The sequence below is a fragment of the Ascaphus truei genome, chromosome 3, assembly GCF_040206685.1.
Source record: "Ascaphus truei isolate aAscTru1 chromosome 3, aAscTru1.hap1, whole genome shotgun sequence".
In the NCBI taxonomy this organism is placed as follows: Eukaryota; Metazoa; Chordata; class Amphibia; order Anura; family Ascaphidae; genus Ascaphus; species Ascaphus truei.
This window is the reverse complement of record NC_134485.1, coordinates 348868566-348878020: the sequence shown is the minus strand read 5'-3', so window position 1 is coordinate 348878020 and position 9455 is coordinate 348868566. Positions and strand designations below refer to the sequence as shown.

General features: G+C 38.1%; 1 pseudogene; it reads right to left on the bottom strand.

Annotated features, from left to right (window-relative positions):
• Positions 1–2542: 2542 nt before the first annotated feature.
• LOC142490051 (keratin, type II cytoskeletal 6A-like) lies at positions 2543–9454 on the bottom strand (annotated as a pseudogene).
• Position 9455: the final 1 nt, after the last annotated feature.

Genomic DNA, 9455 nt, shown 5'->3' with positions numbered 1-9455 from the left:
GAGACAGCGCCCTAGGGTGCAATGCAATCTAACTGATGAAACCAAATAATGTTTAATGAAAAATCCTAATACATAACATATAAGACAGATGAATACTAGCGATCTATTGTAAATTGTGTTATATTGTAGAGCTGAAGCTTAATCTAGTGAGATAAATATGCAATATAAAATAAGTAAAAATACATCAAAATTATGATAAAAGAAAAAAATGTCCAAACCACACAATAAAGTCCAGTCACAGTGACCTATTAAAGTCAACCTGGCCATATAATCCCCTGATGAAATCAGCGTTAGACTGATGAAACGCGTAGGATCACATGTTCATTGTGAGCAGTTACAGTGAGGAGTTGTTTGTAAACTGAAAGACGCCGGAGTAAATTGCAGCTGAACGCAGAGAGAACCAGGAAACCCCTCTACAGGATCTTGAGATCGGAGCTGTGTGTTGCCGGAGGACACTTTCCAAGGTGACACCACGCAGAGGGAAAGTTTTGCCAGAGTGATTGCTGCGGAACAGTGTCACAGAGGAGCAGTGTCCCAGAGGAGCATGTTGGGGCATGAGATTGTTCTCATACAACGCGCAATTTAAACGGATGTTTGCGAGTGTTCAATTGTAAATGTTCAAGTTGTATTATTTCTTTTTATACGTTATCACACTAGGATCGGCGCCTTTTCTTCATTTTTATATATATATACACTATATTCTCACACACACGCATAAATATATTTGTTAGAATTCCAACGGGAAATAAATATATTACCTAAAATTGTGCTGTATCAAATATTAGTTCTTTTTAATTTCTACTATTTTTAAATATACTTGTATTTAAAGCAGCAGAACAGGTGGCATTACAGTACATGGCATTGCAGACTTTAAGCAGGTGTTCTCCGGAGCTGAACTTTGTTAATTTCAACTCTGTAGAACCCCCTGCTTCAAGAGAAACTTAGCTCTGTAGCGGTGCCGGTATCCATGTAAAGTTTAAATGTCCCAGTTACGCTGGCCAATAGGAAACTGCGGTGGATGACGTCACGCCTTCCTATTGGCATGTGTGACACAGGACATTTAAAGCTACCATTATGTTAGGCACATCGCTTCCGACCTGTATAGATTCCGGCACCCCCTTTGGATGTAAGTATCTCATGGAGCAGGATATTCCCAAAGCTGAAATTAACTCAGTTCCGCTACGAAGACCCCTTACATACAACCTGTTTTTTATTTTTATATGTTTTTTACAATTAAATGCCCCCTGTTGTGCTGATTTAATATCTGGCTACCAATTTTGATGAAATGTAAGAAACACTTAACACAAGCCCATGCAGAGAATGGAGCAATGCGTCAAATAACCTTCAGTTCGCACTTCCTTAATGTTGATATACATCTTCCTACTGTCTCTTACACTCTGGCCCTGAGTTCCTCTGCCTTTTCAGCTCATCAGTCCATATATTATCCTCCCATACATATATAAAAAACATTCACAAATAAGAAAGATGTGGTAGACACTAGTGTTTCTCTTTAAAAGATAATGGGCTTATTCAGTTAGCTGTGATAGCGCTGATTCAGCACTACGCCACGGAGACTCCCATTGATCTATTACTGGTAATTAGTAAACAAAAGAATCTCAGTCAGCAAAGAGGAGACTTAAAATATCCCCCAATTATGTGCACACAGAACACCTACGTAAAGGAGACAAAAGTATTATTCTATAGGTGTGAACCCATTAAGGGATTCACACTTATAGAATACTACTGTTTTCCATTACTTAGGTGTTCTGTGTGCATACAATTGTGGGATACCCTATCTCTTCTCCTCTTTAGTGCCTGAGATTCATGGTTTTCTATTATATTTCTCGTCTAGTGCACCCAACTTTTGAATGTACTAAAGTAGAGCCGCTATCACCTTTTTCTTGCTTATTTCAGGTAACTAGATGTCATTGAGTGACATCCTCCACTTTATTGCACCCACTAACGCAAAGCTGTACATCAAAGCTGGCATGTCATTTAACATGAGAGTTGACGTGGATCCATTGAAACAAATAGAAGTGCACATGAAACGATGCATCATTTAACACTTATTTTTTTACAATCGGGGCAATAACGTTGGTTATATCTGTATTCTTTATTTATGTGATAAAACTGTTTCTGGGCCTTCTTTGTCTGAGTGTCCCCTTCTAGCTATATCTCCTTTCTACCCTTTAAGAAGTATTTATGACATCATACTCATTAGACATAAAGTTAAGTTTGGAAGGTAATACAATGCCAGAGAAGATAATTATGCTGTTATAGTTGAAAGACAAAATATATTCATTTTCTGCAGGACACAACAAAGTGGTAATTTTACTACAAGAATATTAAAATGTGTTTTAAGGAAAATAATTACAATGATAAATCTAACACTGCAATTTCCCCTTAATTCCCTTTTCTGCCTTGTATGTAGTATACAGTGTGTAGAAATACAATACACTCATGTTTTATCAGATTTCATATTAATCATGGCAATGTCCAACAATCCATTTCAAAATGTAATAGAAAAATATTACAACACTACTTGAGATTCACATGCCATTTATTAAAGATATACAGAAAAGTTAAGAAATTGTAGCCTGGAGTTGGATGATCCCGCAATGCAATAAGAGGATTGTATATACAGAACACCCAGTATCCCCCCATCCAATACTTTCAGAAAAAAAGACAAGCAGGAACCTACAGGACTAGCTGCAGTCATGGCCCATCTCAGAGGTTTTGATTAGTTTCCTTCTAATATGTAGCTAGGATACACGATTTCCATTACATTCATACAAAGAGGAGACAGTATACGAGGCACAATAACTTGTCTAAATGATGTGTTCTTGATGTGCTATCCATATGTTTGACTTATAGATTAACTTTGCTCCCCACACAATGCAGAGATGTTTAATAGATTGAATATTGGGTATTATTAGATCCTGCTACCCGCTATGTGTTTTAATACCCAGTGTAGTTAATGAAAAAACAGAGTGACTTGGTAGTATTGGGACATGCAGAAGTACTGCATTATTCTAAAGTGTAAGCTATGACAGAAGTAGCACCTGTGGATTAAGGTCAGGGAAAGAGCCAAGATGATATATTGAAACATACTAGTCACGCTTCTGTTATTTTGGCAGAGCAACAAAGTTGCAGTGAGGTTTGGCTTTGAAGAGTGGCTACTGCTGCAGTAGGTAGGACATTTTTTTTAATAGGAAGATGTTGTTTTGGATTTTCTTGATGACACTGCGACTTAGTGTTTGCTTCCACTTCTACTTCCCTGAGAGGCTCCATATTGTGCTCCACCACCTCCACTGGATTCATATCCACCTCCTCCTCCAGAGCTGTATCCACCTCCTCCAGAGCTGTATCCACCTCCTCCAGAGCTGTATCCACCTCCTCCAGAGCTGTATCCTCCTCCTCCAGAGCTGTATCCACCTCCTCCAGAGCCATATCCGTCTCCACCGCCTCCTCCTCCACCAGACCCATAGCCTCCTCCACCAGACCCATAGCCTCCTCCACCACCTCCTCCAGAGCCATATCCACCTCCTCCTCCAGAGCCATATCCACCTCCTCCTCCACCACCTGAGGTATATACTCCACTTGAGGAACCACTGCTGATCACAGCTGAAATAACAAAAAAAAGTCAGTGTTCACATATATAAGATCAAATCTGCAAATATATTTTACAATCCTCGAATATAAATATATATAAAGTATATATATATATAATATATATTATGCACTTACAGATGCTCACGCTGTTGGTAATCTGTCCAGAAATTCTAGAAAGGCAAGAAAAGCAATGTCAGTCATTTATCATGGGGGACATTGTAGAAAGAGCATAGCTGTCATATCTCACTCAACTTATAACTTTCTCACCTAAGATACTTTTTCACAGTATATCACCTCCGATTATAAGAACTGTAAGTATTTCAGGGGCTATACAGAGATGGTGAAGTAAGCACTCTAAATTATTTTTCTTGCAGTCATAATATTAGGCCAACTTCAATGCAAATTCAAACTTTCATAGTGAGGTTAGCCGTAAAGAACACGTGTATCAAAGGGAAAATTACTTTGTTACTATCTGGAGTCCTATAAATGATAAAAAGCTCCTTTTTATACAAAGTACTGTACATTGTCTTAGTTTCCTCCCACAGATCCTATCGAACTGACCTGCACTCTTCTCCTTCCAGCAGGGCTCTGTATGTGGCAATTTCAATATCAAGAGCCAGCTTAACATTCATGAGCTGCTGGTAGTCACGCAGCTGATGAGCCAAATCCTCTTTGGCCTTCTTCAGAGCAGCTTCAAGTTCACTCAGCTTTGCTTTAGCATCTTTTATAGCGGCCTCCCCAATCTTCTCGGCTTCAACAATTGAAGCCTGCAGTTTGACAATCTGAAAGAAAATATATATTTGTTGACTGGATTTTATGTTATCAGGAATGGCAGCATGGACTGCCACACTGTCTGGTCCTCCCAGATTCAGCAAATTAAATATTTACTGTTGTTTACATGGGAATTTTGAATCATTAGAACATTGTATTACATCTGACAGCTGAAACTGCATACTTAGGACTAAGTGACAGCTTTTATTCCCAGGAGGGATGTACATTTTAATTCAGACAGGGAGTTTTTAAGAAAAGTTTCAAAATCTCACATTAAGGTCCATATTACATTAAAAAAAGAGCACATGTTTTAAACATCTGGCAGTTGTGTTCAAATTAGTCAAACATTGTTATCTATGGTAAAATAACACAATAATACTACTGCAATAGAAAAAAAGTATTTGCTAACACAATGCCATGAAGCTGAGAGTTACTGTACTGTACCTGCTTCTTCACGTTCTCGATCTCAGACCTCAACCTCTGGATCATTCGGTTCAACTCTGAAATCTCACTCTTTGTATTTTTCAGACTGTCACCGTGCTTTCCAGCCGTCTGCTCCAGCTGCTTGTACTAGTGTGCAGAAAAACATCCAACATCAGTAACAAATACATTGTTATCATACAGACGGAGAGATGTAAACATCAGGAAGTAATTATGTATCCAGCAAAACATTGGGGGTTTAAAGGGAAGTCGGGATTATTTAGATACAATTTCACTCATTTGCAGTTTAGTATCTTTTCAAGATGCAGATTTAGCTCAAATGTTGAGGAAATGGTGAAAATGTGGTACATATCCTAAAATAGATGCAAATCCCTTGAACATAAGACAAATGTTCTTTATAAACAGACACAATCCAAAATGAATAGAAATGACATTGAGTTAGCACATCTGTATGATTCCAGCCTCTTGATTGAACATAACAATAATTAGAAAACATACTGCTGAAACCTGTTCAATATAGAATACAAGGATTTCATAAAATATTCCACAAGACAATTTCCATGTCTGAACTTGCATTAGCAATATATCTATAAAGAATCATGGGTGTGGTCTAATTACAAAACTTTCTGTTTTAATTAAGAGAGCATAATAGTAGTAGCTGCTTTTAGCCCTGGTGCTCACCTTATGGTCATATACTGCTTCAGCTTCTGCTTTGCTTCTGGCTGCAATCTGTTCATATTGACATTTAACATCACGTATGATGTCTTCCAGGTTCAAGTCTCGGTTGTTGTCCATAGACAGAACGACAGAGGTATCTGAGCTTTGTCCTTGTACCTGAGAGAGTTCCTGCAAACCAAAGTACATTTTGGTACAAAGTACATTTTGGATTTTAACAGCTTGCTTTCTTCTAATCCAGTTATCTATTTATCATTAGGATCATTTTATCTATTGATAAAGGCTTAAGAAAATGAATCAGAGTAGTTGGAAAAATACAGCTGAGGTAAGCTGAGCTTCTGGGCTTTAAAGCAGCAGTTCCCACAGATCACATTGGTTTTACTTGGTTGAATAAATCTATTGCTGCCTTTTCCAAACCTTTTTTGTAATGTTTAATATCTGATGCTTCATTCAGGAGATACGAGGTATGAATGGGAGTAAAAGTGGGCTAAAGCTCAGCAGCATTTTGTGGATCTGGGCCTTAGTGCCTGGCAGGTTACAATGACCCTAATTGCCATCTAACGGTTACCATGGTAACCTCAGAAACTAGAAACTAAGAGAATCATGTTTTTAAAATAATAAAAAAATGTTAAACGTAGGACTTGCTCAGGGGGCAAGAAAGTAACATTGTTTGAGTTAAACTCATACAGACTTCTTGCATTACTGTTAAAATGCAGGACCAGCACAATATGTGCACTGCATTACCAAAGCATGAATATTGGCAAATAGTTAATACATTTTTGTGTTTCTGCTATACTGTACATCTTACTCACTTAGAGATTATACTACAACAGTAGAAAGCATATTGTTTATTTTCCTCACTACTGTGAATTAATTTGTGTTGCAAATTGTTAATAAATTATTGTTTTTCTGCTATATATCTTACACTTTTAGAGATTACACTACAACAGTATACAATTAGAATATTGTTTATATTCCTGACTAATGTGAATTCATTTGCATATATTGGCTTTATTTTTAATACAATAGACATTTTTGTTGCTAGAGAGTTTTTTGTGCAAACAAAATCATAAGAATTCAATAATTATAATGTATAACTGTGCATGTTGCTTCCTGGTGGTATTCATCCGGCCTCTAAACAGATAGTTGGGAGAACATGAATTAAAGTATACTTTCTGTTTTACAAAAATACTTTACTGTATGTTCTTCTCACTGATTAAATAAAGGAGGAGGAATCCTTACTGCATCATAGAGAGCTCTCAAGAAGTTGATCTCATCAGTGAGAGAATCCACCTTGGCCTCCAGCTCCACCTTCTTCATGTATGCAACATCCACATCCTGCAAAAAGAACAATAGTCCTTTCATACACTTACTGTATATCACAACATTGTCTCTCGCAAGAGGCATCAGCTATAAAATAATGTGCACTTATCACAATACTGCAATCTTTGTTATTCTTTGTTATATCTATTGCTCAGCCTTTAATTTTTTTTGATGGGAATCTCCCCAATTAAAAGCTAATTTCAGCAAGTGTATCACACTCTTTAAAGAATCCAGCTGTTGCAGTTAGAGATGAGCACCTTACAAATTCCGATCTACGGATTCTTGGGTAAAATCCAATTCATGCCAGAAATTCTGCAGGAGAATTGGGAACTCCTAAATCTGTGTGGATTATTTTGAATCCGCTATCGAATAACGTTCATGCTTATTTAATAAAAATCTGTGCCGCGGATGTTACAAAATGTGAATCCGTGTGTATTCGTATATGTACACCCATTTATATTTCTGAATATATTGCTATATAATTTATATAATTTATATAATATACAGTACAGGAGTAAAGCACAGGCCACTGAGGCCAGGCACAGAGAGACGTTCATGGTTAAGCTACAAGTTTTATTATGTAAATAATGTATGGTATAAATGTCTTAACTATAGTACTAGAGAAATAGCAGAAGCACTAAAAACCCACAGCCAAACCCCGCCTACACACAATGGCTTAGATTTAAGGCTGCACCCTATTAATATTCTCCTCATCCCATAATAAATCCATTTGGAGTTTTGGAAATCCGAATCCGTCTGCAGATTTTCAGTGATAGGAAATAAAACAAATCTGCCTATTTGAGACTGATCCGCGGATGAAAGGAACTTGCAAATCAGCAGAGGACTCAAATTTCTGTTGCAATTTTACCCATTTCTAATTGCAGGATGACTAGAAACATTGTATCATAAATTATGGAAGTATCGATTTTAGAGTCTATAATTGTGTAGGTGGTGTTTCTATTCTATGTCTTAATGTAACTTACCTTCTTGAGCAGAACAAATTCATTCTCTGCTGATGTACGCTTGTTAATTTCATCTTCATATCTGTTAAGAGAAAAAAACAACAATGTGTTTACAACTCTGTCACATCCTTCCTTCTAAATGGCACAGCAGGTTTTGTTATAGGTTACAATACATTTAAAGGACAAACAGCTAAAATATACAAATCATGGTTTTATTTGCCTAGTATAATATAACAATCATTTGGAGAGACAATGTTGCACCAGAAAGCAAATATTTTTTCAGTGCTTTTAATTTCACTGTAAAAAAAAAATAGGCAAACTTGAAGCCAACAAAAACACTTCCCACAAGTAGAAAACACCTATTGTGAAACACACTTGTAACAACTGAATACAGACATACTTTTTCTTGTAGTCCTCTACAAGCACTTGCATGCTCTTTTGTTCGCTGTCCAGACGGCCCCTCTCATTTGTCAGACCATCCAGCTGCTTATTGAGGTTGCTGATATAAGCCTCAAAAATGGGGTCTAGATTGGGTTTTTTAGAGCCACCTGTTTGACCCTGTTCCTGCAAGAGACGCCACTTTGTCTCTAGCACCTGATTCTGCTGCTCCAGGAATCTGACCTACAAACCAAAAGTCAAAGGGTTTAGAGATCTAGAAAACAGCAGTACAATCAAAATGGCTTAGTAAAAGATGGCGGCAAAATCACAGTGCAAAGCAGTTCTGGACAATGGAAAGGTTAATCAATTATTTTTAACTCTGTTTTACAGCAGCGAGTTGCTATGCATTGTTAAATTGGACCCTATATTGTAGTCCAGATTTCCTCTAGGCAACAATTAAACATCAAACTTAAACTTAAATCTCAGCTGGGCACAAATATTCATAAACATTGACATAGTTGTAGTAACAAACAGGTCAGTTATCATTACTTAATTTAACATTAAAGGCTATGGGGGGGGGGGGCAGCTTTACCTTGTCAATGAAAGAAGCAAATTTGTTGTTGAGGTCTCTAATTTTCCCCCTTTCTTCAGTTTTGATTTTTTGGATGTTTGGATCTATGTCCACTTTGAGTGGTGTCAGGAGGCTTTTGTTGATGGTGACCTGCTGGATTCCACCAGGTGGGCAGACAGGGAAACCAGGGTCACCTCCACCTCCTCCACCCAATCCTCCTCCACCACCACCATATCCACCTCCACCATATCCTCCTCCGCCTCCACCATATCCTCCTCCACCTCCGCCATATCCTCCTCCACCTCCGCCATATCCTCCTCCACCATATCCTCCTCCACCTCCACCGGCACCTCCTCCCCCACTACCTCCACCATATCCTCCTCCACCACCACCACTACCATAGCTTCCACCAACACTGCTTGTACTAATGGAAATTCTTTTACTTCCACCCAAGCTTAAAAGACTTCGAGATCCAAATTTGCCTCCATATTGAGAGCCCCCACTGATTCTTCCTCCACCACCAACAGAGCAGCTGCTAAAGCCTTTGCCCCCACCTCCACTGCCTCCACCGCCTCCACCACCTCTTTTTACACTTGTACGATAAGATGTCTGGGAGTAAGACATTGTGGCTTCTGGAAAAAGAAGTTGATAGAGAACAAAAAAAGCTTGATAAAGGAATAGACAGAAAGAAGGTGACTAAACCCCTTTCTTCTGGAAGAGAA